At 49.2% G+C, this 16,319-nt stretch overlaps 1 protein-coding gene across 1 annotated transcript in view; it reads right to left on the bottom strand.

Annotated features, from left to right (window-relative positions):
* The window catches only part of LOC146863083 (uncharacterized), an 80,604-nt gene extending 67,658 nt beyond the window's left edge, over window positions 1-12,946 (bottom strand). Inside the window, exon 1 of the mRNA XM_085643144.1 lies at window positions 12,819-12,946. The gene's annotated coding sequence lies outside the window, so the exon portion shown is untranslated. The remainder of the gene's footprint in view (window positions 1-12,818) is intronic.
* Between the last annotated feature and the right edge of the window lie 3,373 nt (window positions 12,947-16,319).

Raw genomic sequence — 16,319 nt, 5'->3', positions numbered from 1 at the left:
CATTCCAAATCCAAAAATAAGTTTTCATCATTATGAAGGCACTCATCTTCAGGATTTTTGTCATACTTTTGTTCGTGGTCTCGAGGGGAGATGTGGTAGAGCTTCTGAGTCTGATAAAACTATCTGCTGCACTTCCAGTATCAAGATTTGGGCTGAGGTTACAGAGAGGAAGTGCTGAGGTTGTGCCGGAGCTGGATTCAGTAGAGCCTAGCTCTAAGATGAGGCCGGCCTCGGGGCAAGGTCTAACGGCAGAGTCGGCATCGGGCATGGATCCACTGGTGGTAACACAACTGAAGGGTTCCTCAGATCCATAGGCCCGAAGGCGCTCCCACGGGATCTAGAGGAGTACCAAAGATGTTATCTCAGGACATTTTCAGCTCACTGGAAAATTGGGGTGCATCTGGAGCAGCATTGGAATCGGCTCTGAATGGGGGGGTTAATGACTCAGTGGCCTATTGGTACTCAAGGAGTCATGCACCTCTGAATGGTGAAAGTGGCAGGACAAAGGCGAGCCATGTTTAGACTTCTTGCGTTTTTGATTTCTTTAACTTACCTGAGCTTTATGACTTTGATAATGATTGCCCGCAAGATTGGCCTCAGGAGCGGGAGTGGATTTGCGTAGAAGACTGGGTCTTCCTCGACTACCGTCAGAGTTCAGGCGACTGCAAGTTTGGCTTTGTGTTCATGGATGGTCTTCAGGTTCATTTTCACAAAAAAGGCGCAAGCCAGTAAATAATGCTTTTAGCCAAGACACCAGAGGCAGACATTGTGGGTGCCCACCACTAACATTTGGCGGTTACAGTCCCTTCATCATTTGAACCCTGTGGTTTTCGGAGGGGACATGGAAAATATTTGATGGAATAGAAATTCTTCCAGGTTACCAGGATTCAATGGAGCTCCAGATCCGCTTCAGAAGGTGCAGAAAGAAAGGAACTGACGTCAGCATACGGATGCGGCACAGATATAGTGGCCCCACTTCACATCCAGAGGGAGAACAGATCCGAACATGGAGTCACATGACTCCACCAACCAACCTGCAAGGGAATTGCAATTGAAAATTCTCTGGATCTAGTCTGATGCCTTGAGATATTCCCAAGGTGAAGAATCTGCAGTTAGAAGTCTCTATCAGAAAGAGGCATTTTCCAACACCTGTAATATCTGCTCCATTCAAAGTGCCTGGAAAAGTTGTCTATGCTCAATAAATCGTTTAGGCGCAGCTTCACATATTCTTTTGTACTGTTGACCTGCGCCATCTTCTCTACACCTAGAATATGAATGTTATTCCACTGTGGCTAGCACATGTATTATGCCAAAGTCTAACTTGCACAGTTACCTCTGTGGCAATCTTGTTATCTTCTGCTGTGCACACACTCTGTTTAGCCTGGTCAAATCTGCCACCACTTTTGTCTAATCTCTTTTTGATATTCTCTGCTTTACTGTTTGCAGTTTCATACAAATACCTTCAATCTAAAGCGTTTAAAAGTGCAAACACCAATTGTATGTCTATTTGTAGCTCCATGGTGTGAGCAAAGTTATCGGCAGGCATGTCTGCTCCCATCCCTTGCAAAAAGCTAAATTTAGCTGGCTTGTGTGCCTCGTCCCTCAGGACACCCGGGCTTTTGCAGAACTTGTTCTATTTGTTTACAGATGAGGTTGGCCAGTCAGTAACCAGGCCTAAGCGTGCTCTTCCAATTAAGCATATGCTGCAATCTTGTGATATTCTCAATAATCAACAGGGGCTTCTGCAGCCAGTACAGCAAACTGCCTCAAGTAGTAAAGTGTGTGCCAACATAACATAAAGTTCATATTGCATTAAGTCTGAAAGCTAGCCGCCTCCTTGATGCAGGGTGTGGGAGGGGGTTTGTAGCATTCGTTCGGGGTGGGCTTTCTTCTCTCTGTCCTGCCAATTGTATCCCTGGAAGCATGGCAAACATACTTTATTTTCACTTTCACTATCACTGCAGGAAGATCGCTCCCTGCCTGTGTTTCTGTTCCCTACTCTCGAGGGCTGTCATGAAGATGGAATGTAAGAATACAGGGATTTTCCAGGACAGCATTAACTTGTCGCCTTCTGGCACTAGTGAGTAGGTCACAGAGTGGGTGAGCAGGTCACAGAGTGGGTGAGTAGGTCACAGAGTGGATGAGCAGGTCACAGAGTGGGTGAGCAGGTCACAGAGTGGGTGAGCAGGTCACAGAGTGGGTGAGCTGGTCACAGAGTGGGTGAGTAGGTCACAGAGTGGATGAGCTGGTCACAGAGTGGGTGAGCAGGTCACAGAGTGGGTGAGCTGGTCACAGTGGGTGAGCTGGTCACAGTGGGTGAGCTGCTCACAGAGTGGGTCAGCTGGTCACAGAGTGGGTGAGCAGGTCACAGAGTGGGTGAGCAGGTCACAGAGTGGGTGAGCAGGTCACAGAGTGGGTCAGCTGGTCACAGAGTGGGTGAGCTGGTCACAGAGTGGGTGAGTAGGTCACAGAGTGGGTGAGCAGGTCACAGAGTGGGTGAGCAGGTCACAGAGTGGGTGAGCTGGTCACAGAGTGTGTGAGCTGGTCAAAGAGGGGGTGAGTAGGTCAGGTCACAGAGTGGGTGAGCTGGTCACAGAGTGGGTGAGTAGGTCACAGAGTGGGTGAGTAGGTCACAGAGTGGGTCAGCTGGTCACAGAGTGGGTCAGCTGGTCACAGAGTGGGTGAGTAGGTCACAGAGTGGGTGAGCAGGTCACAGAGTGGGTGAGCAGGTCACAGAGTGGGTGAGCTGGTTACCTCTTGTCGGGGTCACGGTGGCCAGCAACGGTGAGCAGCGGGGGTGACAAGTCTGTTTACTCACTGATTGCTCGGCAGCCATGTCCAATCACTTGAAAGTCATAGAACGGACTTCTCAAAGGTGCTGCAACGCCATACAAGAGACTGATAGTGCTCTAAACCAGCGCCAAATAAGGGCCTCTTTACAATCTTTTGACGCACGTCAGCGCAGCAGGTCTTCCTGCTGCGCAGCCCTGCGTCAAAATGAAAGGGCGGGAAGGCCATTGTGCTGCCGGTGCGTCAATAAAAGTGACACCCCGGCAGGGCAATGGGCTTGTAAATAAGCCCCTAAGTATTCAGAGAAATGTCTGAGATCTTAAAATTGTGCTCTTTGTCTTTGCATGGAATAGTGAAGGTTTAGTTATTTTGTGATCAGCCGGTTGGAAGGTGTGAGATACAATGTAAAAATATATTTATATTTTTAAGTAGGGAAATCGTGGAGGATACAATGGCATTTTCTGTTTTTCTAAGCTCAGGTGGGAGTAGGAAAATGGATAGTTGCTCAAACTTCCGCATCTGTCCATTTTACTAAGTCAGTCCTGAGTTTCATACTTATATTTGTCTAATACATTTCAGTGATTGAATTTTACAGAGCGGAGGGGGGGGGGGAGGGTTGGCATGTGGCCTGCAGGTGGCAACTAGCACTCTTCACCATCTAGTCGTCCTAGCCCACCTTCTGCCCTGCAACATATAGTGCCCTTTCTCGAAAATCCCTCACTTCGCCTGCCCCACCAAGTAGTATTAATACTTTTGTGTTTTTTGTGTAGCGAAAAGGTACTCAACAAATCTGATTGGCGTACACGTCAGGTACAGCATGGTTGGTAGAGGTACAAACCTATAAAACTGTACAGCTGTTGGCAGGTGGCAGCCAGACCTCTCAGGATTCCAAACATGCAAGAGTGACCAGCTCGTCCAGTCCAGGTTTTTGTTAGCATTCAGCGCATTCCATATGGGGCACTGGTCTTGCAACCTTACACCATACTGCAGGTGTCTCCAATCGCTTGATCAGGAGCTACCAGTGGATTATAAATAATCACCAGATCAATAAATAAATACGTGTTGGCTTTCCTTTTAAAGGTAGGAAAGGTTCTGTTTATTTTACATTATTAGCATCAAGCTGCAGATAGCAGGGCCTGATAACGAGCAATGCTCCAGTTTATATGACCCAGGGTGGAGCACACAGGTTAAGAACTAAATCACTTTTGACTCTTACATAAAAGGCCTTGTCAATATTTGACCTGAGAACAACATGATATTTCTTATTGTTATACATGGGAGAAAATTAAAATGAAGGATTAACTTACTGATTTAAATTTTCTCCCATTTAAAAAAATCATATTTACAAAACAGCAGGCATCTTGAGCTCAGTGGCCGGCAGACACTTGCCATATTTTCTTTTTTCTAACTGTCCTTTCCTTTGTCATTTTCCAGAGTCTAATAGTGCCTTCTTGTCGCCAAAATCACCTACTCAAGTTTGATTTTTCTTAGTCAGAATGAGGTGTTTTTCTATATTTCTAGTACATTGCCACCAAGTGCAATGTCATGTAGACACATTCTGCTATTGCGGTCTTTCTTTCTAACCAACATCACCTATATCCTGGCTTATTTCAGCTTCATGTTTTTCATTAGACTTCAAGAATTGAATTACCCAACCTGTAAAGTATGCTTGCCTTGGTATTATTTGCCTTCTGGCCTGCACCAGCTGAAGGTGGCACACAGGACATGGAACCACTTGGTTCTCATCTTGTCAGTACCTTGTCCTTTGCTGGCCCCTGTCTTTCGACTTTCTTCCAGTTTCCTGGACTCCGTTCCTCTTTTTTTTTTAAACAGATGTTGTCAAATAACAAATAAGATGCAGAGCTCTGTAACCCAGAAACTTCTGCACAATAAACTTACAGCATCATGACTTTGACATTTAAAGAGAGAGTAATCCAGAAGAAATGGAAGGAAATGCACATAGAAGGAAACAAAAAGAAACCCAACCAACCCCCTCCCGCCACACGCAATCCTCCCCAGAATAGCACGCCATGGGCAAAGCCCCCACACCAACATGTAAAGCATATTGTTACACCGTTATTTTGTTATACAAGTTCAGGGAATTTAAACGAAGTTTGGTACCCCTTCCGTAGAGACGGGCTCCAACAGCAGACCCCGATAGTCCTCCTTACGCTTCCAAATTTTGAAATGTTTTTGCGGGCAACCCCGTGCTATGAAAACTTGGATCTCCAACCCCATGCAGAAATCCAGGCCATTCTTCTACGCAGACAGGGAAGGCGCTACAGATGCTTTCCACAACTTTGCAATGTCTCTTTTGGCAAAGGTAAAACCCAATAACATAAGAGGGCATTTATATATGTTGCCCCGCACACCATCCATGATATGCAGGAGTACCAACTTTGGTGAGCAGGGAAGGTCCCAACCCAATACTTCCGGCAGGCAGGCCATGAAATTTCTCCGAAATCTGGCGAGAGCAGAGCAGTGCCAGACTGTATGCATCAGAGTTCCCTCCTCCCCCTCGCACCTAAGACACACAGGGGAGGCCACTAATCCCGCCCGCCACAATCTAACACTCGTAAAATACACCCGGTGAAGGTATTTGAACATCTTACCACCAGAACAGGCGGGCTTTAGAAAGAATCATGGAACATTGGACAACATTGCGGCTGTCCAGACCATTGTAGAGAAATATACTTTCTCACGAAGCATGCCGGTCTATACGGCTTTCATTGATTTCTCCACAGCGTTTGATAAAGTGGATCGTCAAACGCTGTGGAGAAAACTTCATCATCTCGGAATGCCACACCATCTTCTGGGCCTCTTGATAGAATTACATACAGACACTTGGTGTCAAGTGATGATGGGAGGCCAGCAAGGTCTATCTTGCAGGATCGAGACTGATAATGGGCTGAAGCACGGCTGCCTGTTGGCCCCTCTTCTGTTTTCCCTCTATATATGATCTTCCAGGCACGTTAAATTCAGTGAGGGGGGATGCCCCTAGAATTGGTTCATTGTTTATAGCTTCCCTACTTTATGCAGGACGACGTTGCAATTTTTGATTTAACTCCTATCGTCTTGCAACGTCGACTGGATGTCCTAACTAAATATGCGGAGAGTCATATTTTTAAAGTTAATATTTCCAAAAGCAAAATCTTAATCTTCCGCAAGAAAGGTCATAGAATAAAGAAAGGGTATAAGTGGTTGTTAGGGCATGAAGAACTGGAATTGGTCGACTCATATTTGTATCTGGGAAAGGGTTTTGCAAAAAACGGGCGAGACTCAGAACATATTAAATTATGCGTTGGTAAGGCCGCCTCCCAGGCTGGAGCTCGGAACAGATTTTATAAAATTTGTGGGAGACGTCATTTTGGTCATGTCCCGTCAGTATTTAAGGTTAAAATTCCGCCCTCATTAACCTATGCTGCAGAAGTATTGGATAATAATTACTGGCTCACCTTTGACACGGCTGAAGGCCGGTTCTTCCGCCAAATTTGTAATCTAAATTCTCTGGCCGCCCCACGTTTTACGCTTGGAATTTGGTTTAGTCTCCTCTTTTATTTTAGCTTTGTCAGCGGTCCTGAGGTGGGGGAACGCTCTCCTTTGGGGAGATGAGGGTTCCCTCAGGGCTGCCCTGAAAGTGGAAATCTTTGACAAGCTAAAGGATCATTCAGCATTTCTTAGATCATTTGCTTATGCAAATGACTTATTTGGGCTCAGTTTAAATAGTAATTCACCTATGCCAAAGTCTGCATTGAAGCTATTCATAAAGAAGTCTGCAATCTCTATTACCATGGCAAGAGATATTGTCCTAAGTAAATCTAAGTCCCAAAATTAGTTGGTTTGTGGTAGTGCCTTGGGGAAAAGGCCACAACCTTATTTAATTTGGAATCATCCACATGGGATTAGAACACTGATGCTTCTTTTCAGAATTAATTTGTTGCCCTTAAGAGATGTTACTGGCATATGGGATAAAATCCCGAAAGAGGAGAGAATTTGCGTATTATGTTATACTAAAATCCAGGATCTTAATCATGTTTTATTTGTGTGTCCGGAATTACAAAGGGCAAGGCGTTTGTTTTTAAGACCATCATTTATTAAATTTAATATTCATTCAGCCCAGGAGGCCAGAATATTTGTTTTATCCCCACCAAATTAAATGGTCTGTTATAGGATATTCCAATTTTTTAAAATCATTTTGGCTATTTATTAGGGTTTATTTAAAATATTGCTATTAGTTGCCATTACCGTATAAAAAGCATATTCATCCTTTTGCTGCACTTTTTAATCTATTGTTGTATTTTAGGAAAAAAAAGGAAATATGGTTTGTATTGTATTTAAAATTGTCTTTTTTACTGTATTGATGCATTTTGTGGACCTCCGTAGGAGTTCCTTAACAAATAAAACCTTTTGACTATTTTTTAGAGATCTTGTGGTCATAGAGATCTCCCATAAATACCTTCGCCTCGACTGGGCTAAACTCGGGAAGGGGCTCCAACCCCTCAAAGCTAGGGGAGATGGCATGCCGGAACTGATGGTATCTATAAAATTGGGTCCTCGGCATCTGGAAATCCTGCTGGAGATCCTGGAAGGACCTCAGGACCAGTCCTCGCATTACGTCCCCCAGGGTCGAAATCCCGATATCATTCCAGCAATAAAACCCAGACAGAGTAGCCAGCTGTGGCAGTCGCCAATTGTTCCAAAGGGGGTCTCTCGTTAATCTACCCCACCACCCCATCCTACCAAGTGCCTGCTTCCAAACCAGAAACACAACTCTTGTGGCTGGTGGCAAAGAGTTGCACAGCAGTGCCAAATATAATATAGCATGCAAGGTAGAATCCCCCATACACCTCCCCTCAACAGCGTAGGCAGGGTCCGCCCTGTCCCCGTACCACCATTGCTTTAATATGAGCAGGTGCAAGGCCATATAATATGATTGAATATCAGAGGTAGCCAGCCCCCCGCAATACGTAAACAGAAAACACGTCCGCAACGCCACTCTAGCCACACCTCCTGCCCACAAAAACTGCCCCAAGGCCGCATTAACCTGTCAGAACCATTTGGTAGGAATCGGATATGGGTGATTTTGAAATTGATACAATAAGCATGGGAGCAAGAACATCTTAAAGATAACTGATCGGCCATATATGAACACGGGCATATGGGACCAGGTCTTAAGATCCTCACGCACGCGGGCCCAGACCGGGGCAAGATTTCTATCCCAAGACACGCCAGGCAGGAATACCCCCAGATATTTCACCCCATCCGTAGTGATCTGCATCGCCAAAGCCCAGGATTCTAGGCCCGCCCCTGTCCCCAGTACCCACAAAGTAGACTTGCGGGGGTTCATAAATAACCCCGACGACTCCCCAAAAATATGCATAATGCGCAGCAGCCTCGGTCCCGTCCTAATAATATTTGTAAGAAAGAATAACACATCGTCTGCGTAGAGCGCAATACGGTCCGAAAGTCCATGTGCCCATTCAAATTCCGCCACCTGTGCATCCATCCGCACCCAAGCAGCCAAGGGTTCCATAGCCAAAGCAAACAAGTATGGTGATAGAGGATAGCCCTGCCTGGTGCCACGTCTGATGGAAAATGTGGAGGAAGTAGAACCAGCGATGCGCACCGAAGCGGTCAAGTCAGTGTACAGCAAATTCAGATAAGTCAGGAAACGTGGGCCGATATTCAGGCAGCGCAGAAGCGCGAACAGGTAAACCCAGCTGAGGGAATCAAACGCCCTATCCATATCCGCCAATAACAACGCCGCCTGTACTCCCGCTCCCTGAACAGCTGCTATAGCTACATGCGCACGGCGAATATTGTGGCGTGTCGCTCTTTGAGGCATGAAACCCTCCTGGTCGGGATGCAACAGAGTAGTAATATGGGACCGAAGGTGATTGGCCAAGGCTTTAGCCAAGATCTTCGCCTCCACATTCAGCAATGAAATAGGGCGATACGAGGCATGTTGGTGAGGGGGTTGGCCCGGCTTGTGGAATACCACCGCCTCTGTGTGTCTCCAGTCCCGAGGCAGACAACCTCGCTCTCTGGCTTCCTCAACCACCCTCAGAAAGTGGGACCCCCAGCCACGGAAAGTATTTCTTGAAAAATGTGCACGGGAAGCCATTAGGACCCGGAGCCTTCCCAGAGTTCAGATCCCCCCCGAGGCAGCCCCAAACTCCTCCTCTGTAAGGGGAAGGTCAAGCTCCTCGCACGCTGCACTAGCTAGGGCCTTGGGCAGAAGATTATCAAGAAAACGACATATCACGTTCTCGTGAAGGCACTCCCTGGGAGCATACAGCCCTGTATAGTATGCTGCAAAGCTTTCAGCAATCTCGGAGGGATCTCCAAGGGGTTTTCCATCTGGGTCGACTATACCAGAGAGAGCCTGAGGACACAATGCTCCCTGACACAACCTGTGAAGCAATTTACTAGACTTATCCTCCCACTGATACACCCTACTCAAAGTCGCCAGCCATGCCTGACGGGCCTCATCCAGCAAGAGGTCTGCATGCATCTGCTGCGCTAACAATAGCTGACGATGAACCTGGCCACCCCCGTCCCCCCTACTACGACTCTCCAGCTCTATAATGTTGGCCTTTGACTTCAAAAGGGACTCCCTACTCTCTGCGGGGCTGCCGAGCAAAAGGAAATATCAACACCCCGTATGGTGGGCTTCATTGCCTCCCACAGGAGTTCAGCCCCCTCCACTGATCCCACATTGAGTTCCATGTAGCGGTCGATGGCTTGCTCAATGTGCACCCTATAATCCCCCTTCTGTAGATTCCAGACAGAGAGGCGCCGTCTTAAAGGCTGCCGCACCGGCCCCTTCTGTATAGTGAGGGTCACCGGCGAGTGATCTGACAGACCCCGCGGAAGGATGGCGGCCTCCACCACTCTGCCAGCCACTGCCAGGGGCACAAATACATAGTCTAGCAGGGAGTCATGCACTGCCGATAGGTATGTGTAACCCCACTCATCTCCATGTAACCGACGCCAAGGGTATACCCAATCGAGCCCCGTCACCAGGGAACGCAATTTAGTGGACTGTGGAATATCAGGGCATCCCCCTATCTCCATCTGTCTCTGGCCATATCCATCACATGGTTCCAGTCACCCCCCACAATAGACAGACCAGACGGCATAGCCGCCCATACAGTCAGGAGTCGTTCGACCAGACCCCAGGAAAGCGACGGAGGGGCATATACACAACCCAGTACCACTCGCTCATCATATACAGTGCCCTGGAGAAAGAGATATCACCCCTGGGTGTCCGTCCACGTTTTAGCATGCTGTTAAGGAACCCTGCGATGGATCAGGACTGCTTCCCCCCAGGATCCCCTTAGAAACCCAGAATGGAATACCTGGGTATAACCATAGCGTTGGAAACAAAGCACTTTTGTCCCCATTAGGTGCGTCTCTTGTAACATAAGGATAAAAGCCTGAGCACGTTTAGCCTGTTGGAATATAGCCCCTCTTTTGATGTTATTTAGCGCCCCCCTAAGATTCCAGCTCATTATCCGGAGAGTACCAGGGTGAACCTGCTGTCTATCCAATGGAACTACCATTTGAGGCCCTAGCATCGACCATAGGTGAAAGGATAGCCCTCTGGCGTGTATGTGATGGCATTGTGCAGGTAGGACATAGTGTGATCAGGAAACAAAAACAACCCAACAGCTCCCCCACCACCCAATACCTCAAAACCGCTGAAGTATCTATCGCGGCGGAGGCAGCCTGCGGACCCCAACGGGAGTACCCGGCCCACCCCTGACAATGGATCCCCAACTTACAGACCATTGTCAGAAAGCGTTCTCTCTGTCAGACTAAGTCAGGCAGAGGTACTGGCACTCAATTGTGCTGCTCCGATCTGAGCAGATAATGTCCAGGTCTCTCAGGACTGGAATTCCAGTGATGCCTATGATGCCAAGGCATTCTGTTTAGGCATCGACCCAGCGCGGAGGGGTCACTGCAGGATTGAGATCGACTTCTGGACCTGGAGCGCCTGCTCCCCTTGGGCTTTGGTTTAGGCAGCTTCCGCACCACCTCGCTGGACAAGGAATCCGATTCCCTTCTGGGCGGTGTATGTGGACGTGTCCTCACCATCTCGTTGGTCCAATGAAAGACCTCTTCCGGCGAGTCAAAAAAGTGAGTACGGGACTGATGGATATCCCGCAGCCTGGCCGGGTACAGCAAGGCATAGGGAAGCTTGCGATCCCAAAGGCAAGTTTTAGCTGCCAGAAATGATTGCCTCTTCTGTTGAACCAGCCTCGTATAATCAGGAAACACCATAATACGGGCATTTTCATACATCAAAAAATCCTTGGCTCTGGCCTGTTTCAGGATGACATCCCAGTCGGGATAATTCAATAGCTTGGCTATGACCAGCCTCGGCCGAGCCACCAGCGGAGGCTTCTGCATCAAGGCTCTATGGGCTCGCTCCACCACAAAACATCGAGACAGGGACTACGATGGAAGCCAACCCTCCAACCATTGGGTAAGAAACCGCTCCATGTCCCCCCCTCACAGCCCTCGGGAAAGCCAACGATCGGAGGTTGTTACGTCAACCTTTTTTTGAAGAGTGGTGACCACATCCTCCACTCCAGAAATCCTGGTCTTGGACTCCGTAATATGCCCCACAGCGCTGCGCAGATCTTGCCGAGGCAGCATCACGTCTGAGCCCACGGCCCCAATTTTAGCGTCTAGGGCGTCCCTGGATTGCGTAATGGCTGCCATGAGCGCAGCAATATCCGGCATGCCTCCCCGTGCTCCTCCAGGCTGTTACAGTAACCTCCGGGACAGTGAACTTGTCTAATGTGCTTTGTTTGGCAGAGCCACCCCCAGTTTTATCCTTCGTCATGACAGCCTCTGAGCTGCGCAACTCTTGGGACAGCCCCACTCCAGCTCGCAGTGCCATTTCTATAGGATTTTACCGTCTCCTAGACCCAACACGATGAGGGGGGTCACCGTTTCTTTCAATGGCCACCTCAGCATGGAGACACAGTCAGGCTCTCCATGCATACAGTGTTCCAGATCCTCCCAGTCCAGCCACAGCGCCTTCTCCACCAGTTGGTATCATCAGCACCCTGTGTAGGCAGGTATCCGTGCCCAAGGGGGCTAAGACCTGAGGCTCCGACCCTCCAGGACCCTACGAGCTAGGGCAGCCTCTCTGCTGTGCACAGGGCAGCAAGGGAAAAGGGCAGGGAGCGCACCACAGACCCCACAACTCACAGGGCCCCCCTCCCCAAGCTGCATTCACCGCGCAGGCCCGGGGCCTTAAGCCATCACGCCAGGCTACTGAATAGTGCACCTCGCCCCCTGTGGCTCGATCCGGCCGCCGCCAACCAAAGGGGAGGGGCATGGAACCAAGAGCCACTTGCAATGGGCCTGTGGACAATCCCTTGCTACTGTAGTGGCACAGCTCTCTGCCAATGTCCGTAGATAGGTCACCCAGATTCCGCCCGCCCAACTGTGCCACTGCCCACACAGCCCCTCACTGTAAGGCCGGGGGGGGCTCCCCCCAACCGCGCTTTTCTTCCAGGGGACCCCGGCAGGCAGCTTCTGGTCACCACCTCCATCCGGGTCGAGAAGTGCCCCCACAAGGCTGCAGGCAGATGCCCCCTCCTGGCAGCCCGCCCGACCCGAAATGGCTGCCGATGAGAGACCTCAACAATGGGGGAGGGGCGGAACTGCAATGCCGCTCACCAGGCGCCGGACAACAATCTCGGGGAAGCCATCGAACACCACACCGGCCTGGGTCCAGAAATGCCCCCACACATCTGCATGCATATGCCCCCCCCCCACCTTCGCGACCCGAAATGGCCGCCGATACAAGACTGCAGTGAGGAAGAGGGGTGGAACCGCACCGTTGCTCCCGGGTGCCAGGTAATAGTCCCAGGTAAGGCCGCCAATTACCGCACCGGCTCGGGTCCTGGAAGGCCCACAAGTCCACTCCGCGCGGCCAACGTGGCCCGATGTGGCCGCCGGAGGCAAAACCGCAGGAAGGGGAAGGGCGGAACGGCAACACCACTCACCAGGGGTCGGGAAACGTCCCAGGACAGCCTCCACCGCCCGGAGCCCCCAGCCCGGCTAAATATCCCGGCCAGGCACTCCACGAGCGTCTTCTCCCGCTCCTGGAAGCCTCGGAGCCGCCGCAAGTAGCCCTCTCTGCTGCAGCCGGCATCCACAAGGCCCCGCCTCAGCTCTACCACGATGCAGGCCACGGCATGAGCCACCGCCACCTCAGCCTCCAAATCGGCCCTCTAATCATGATAGGGGGCTCAAAAGGTAGCCCCCCCCCCACGCCATGCACAAGGCACGCTTCAATCCCCGATTTCAAACGGAGAAGCAGGAAAAATGCAGGATGATTGCTAAGGGCTGAGCGGAGCTCGCCTAGCACGCGTCCACCATGATAGATCGCTAGGCCACGCTCCTCTGTTTCTCTTTTTAACAGATCCAACAGCCACATTTGTGGTCATTTATTTTAGAATATTTTGCAAAGGAATCTAGAATTGAAAAAGCCCATTTGGATACTTTTTTGTGTGTAAATTCTGTTTGTTTTTCAACCAAACAAAGACATCATGAGCATCATTACAAGCAGTAACTAGTACAGTATCATCTCGTATGTTTCTCCTACATTGATAGCATTAGTCCATCTCACATAATATATCAAAGCATTTCACTATATCAGCAGTACATCAAGAGGCATAGGCCATTGCATCCGGTATTATACGCCAGTCTCACTCACACACCAGGTTGCCCTTACTTCATTTCCATGTAAGTGTTTATGTAGACGGTGACGTGACCTTTACTAAAATGTGTCCTGTTAATGCCGTATGTGATATCGCTGTTGTTCACTTCAGGAGTCCCTTCATTCATGTTTATATACTCTGGACCTTCTCCTCTTCACGTGGGTGCATCCGGCCACTTGTTATGGTGCTTGCAATGTTATTAAACAGCACTGGTAGGGAGTTCTTACAACTGACCGCAACTTTTCTCGATGAAATATTCTATCTGAGGGTGAAGGAAGTGCCACCTAGGGAAATTTCTATGTCGACCCCACTGCAATAGGGATTTTATTGTGTAGGTACTTCTGTGTCAGAGGACGCAGGCCCACGCGGGTGCGACAGCAGGTAACATGTCAAGGGGGCCCAGCTATCCCTAGGTCTAGAAGCACCAGGCAGCAGTTCAGCGTATGTGGTGAGTCGTTCTTGGCAAACCGACAAATCATCAAACCATTCCTTAAATTTGGGCGCCCGTCCCCTGCCCCAGCGGCAGGCCACCCGCCTCTTAGCCATGAGTAGATCGAGAGCAACGTATTTACGGTGTGTCGCCTGTATTGATTTGACAAAGCCGAGCAGCGCCATCAGCGGTGTGGGTTCGATGTGCGCATTCGTCATCAAAGCCAAAGCGTCAAAAACTTGCCCCCAAAATGTATACACCCCCGGGCATTCCCAGGCCAGATGGAGAAAATGTGCTCCAGAAACTCGACATCTGTCCGAATCTCGCTGATGATATCTGTGCATCTTGGCTGGGGTTTAATATAATCTATGAAGAAACTTGTAGTGTATTATGCGGAGCCTGCTGCTGGCCTAGACCCTCTCAGTTTGCAAGCAGCAGTATTCCCATTGTTGATCCGTCAGGGCGAACCCCAGCTCCTCACTCCACCGTGTGCGGGAGAGCGTGGCCGGCAATTCCCTCTGCGTGTGCACCATCCGATATATCAGGGAGACAAGGCGTTTATTCATCGTACTTTTAAGTATTAACTGAAGTGGAGCTAGAGCCTGAGGTTCCACTGGGAAGTCCGGGGTTAAAGACCAGATTCCGTGTCTAAGGCGAATATATAGAAAGACGTCAAGCGGGGTCTGTTGCAGGCCCCAGAATACATGTTCAGCAGTGCGAAAGCGACCATTATGGTATAAGTCCCCCAAGTGCTAATGCGAGGGCGCTCTTTAAAGTTGTGAAATATTGTTTCTTGGAGCAGTGGCATACTCGGATGATAACTGAGAGGTAATAATGGGGAATAGAGTAGGGTGACATTCAACATACGCCCTATGCGGTGCCATGCTACTGTTGTACATGTGAGGGTGGTCGGCGTCCTGTCTATGAGTGTGATCGGGTCATATATCACTCCCTCGATCGGAGTGGGGTGTGCGAGCCAATGCTCTGCCGCAACCTGCAGCATATACTGTGGCTGTTTCACCCAAAACCATGCATAATGAGCTTGCGTCAGTGGGAAAATGCAAGACTTCCCCCAATAAATTTGAATCCCTGATAGTTTCCCAAAGACTATAAATTCTCTGAGTATCGGGTTCATATTTTGTTGCGGGTCCCGTATATATAGGGTAATATCATCGGCATATAGAGATATAAGTATTTGCCGCAAATTACACCGTAAAGCCTTGTCATTGTGGTGTTGCCGCAGTTTTGCCGCTAATGGCTCTACCGCAAGGGTAAATAGCAAGGGGGATAATGGGCACCCTTGCCTGGTGCCTCTAGTAATTCGGAAGGTCTGGGATGTGTGGCCATTAATGAGCACTTAAGCAACCGGCATTTGGTATATTAGACGAATCCATGAGAGGAAGAGGGGTGGGAAACCCATCCGCAGCATTACCCCAAAGATATAGTCCCATTCAATTGAATCAAAAGCCTTTGTGGCGTCTAAAAAAACAGCGGCCAATGGCAAATCAGGCGAGACATTATTTAGAATAGCAAAAAGTGTTCGTAAATTATGAGAGGTGCCTCTCCGGGCACGAAGCCCGATTGATCTGGGAGGATCAGATTTTCCAGCAACAGACTCAGTCGAGTGGCGAGGAGTTTGGCCAGTATTTTAGTGTCACAGTTAAGGAGGGAAAGCGGCCTATAGGAATCGCATTGACGGGGCGATTTCCCCGGTTTTAAGAGTGAGACGATAATAGCTTCCCTCATGGATGCAGGTAGACAGCCAACCTCTAGTGATTCTTCATACACCTCCCGTAAGATGGGGGCCATTAGATCTATGTATGTTTTGTAAAACTCTATAGGGATAGCATCCGTTCCCGCGGCTTTCCCTGAATGCATGCTCATAATAGCATCCCTGACCTCGTCCAACTCGAATGGGGCACATAAGAATTCCCGTTGCCTATCACTCAACCAGCTGAGCGGTACATCTCCCAGATAACTCTCCAAATCCAGGTCGTCCATCCTCTGGGTGGTGTATAATCGATTACAATGTTGTGTAAATGCACTAGGGATGTTGGCAGTAACGCAATAAACCATCCTGTCTAAATCTGCAAGCTCCAACACATAATTTGAGTAGTGAGGTTTCCTAATCGTCTGCGCCAGCGCCTTACCAGGTCTTTTTCCCTTCTCGTAACAGTGGGCCACCCAGAACCTACCCCGGAACAGTGTTTCCCTCTGTACTGCATCCATATATTCCGTGAGTGTCTCCCTAAACTTGAGTTGTGCGACACTGCTCGAGCACGTGGCTAATTGTGCTTCCAATGATTTAAGCTCCACCTCCAATCTGCGCAATTTGTTGGTTATGTCTTTTAGCA

This window comes from Triturus cristatus, chromosome 2_2, assembly GCF_964204655.1.
Source record: "Triturus cristatus chromosome 2_2, aTriCri1.1, whole genome shotgun sequence".
NCBI lineage: Eukaryota > Metazoa > Chordata > Amphibia > Caudata > Salamandridae > Triturus > Triturus cristatus.
Note: the sequence above shows the minus strand (reverse complement) of the source record. Positions and strands in the feature narration are given on the sequence as shown.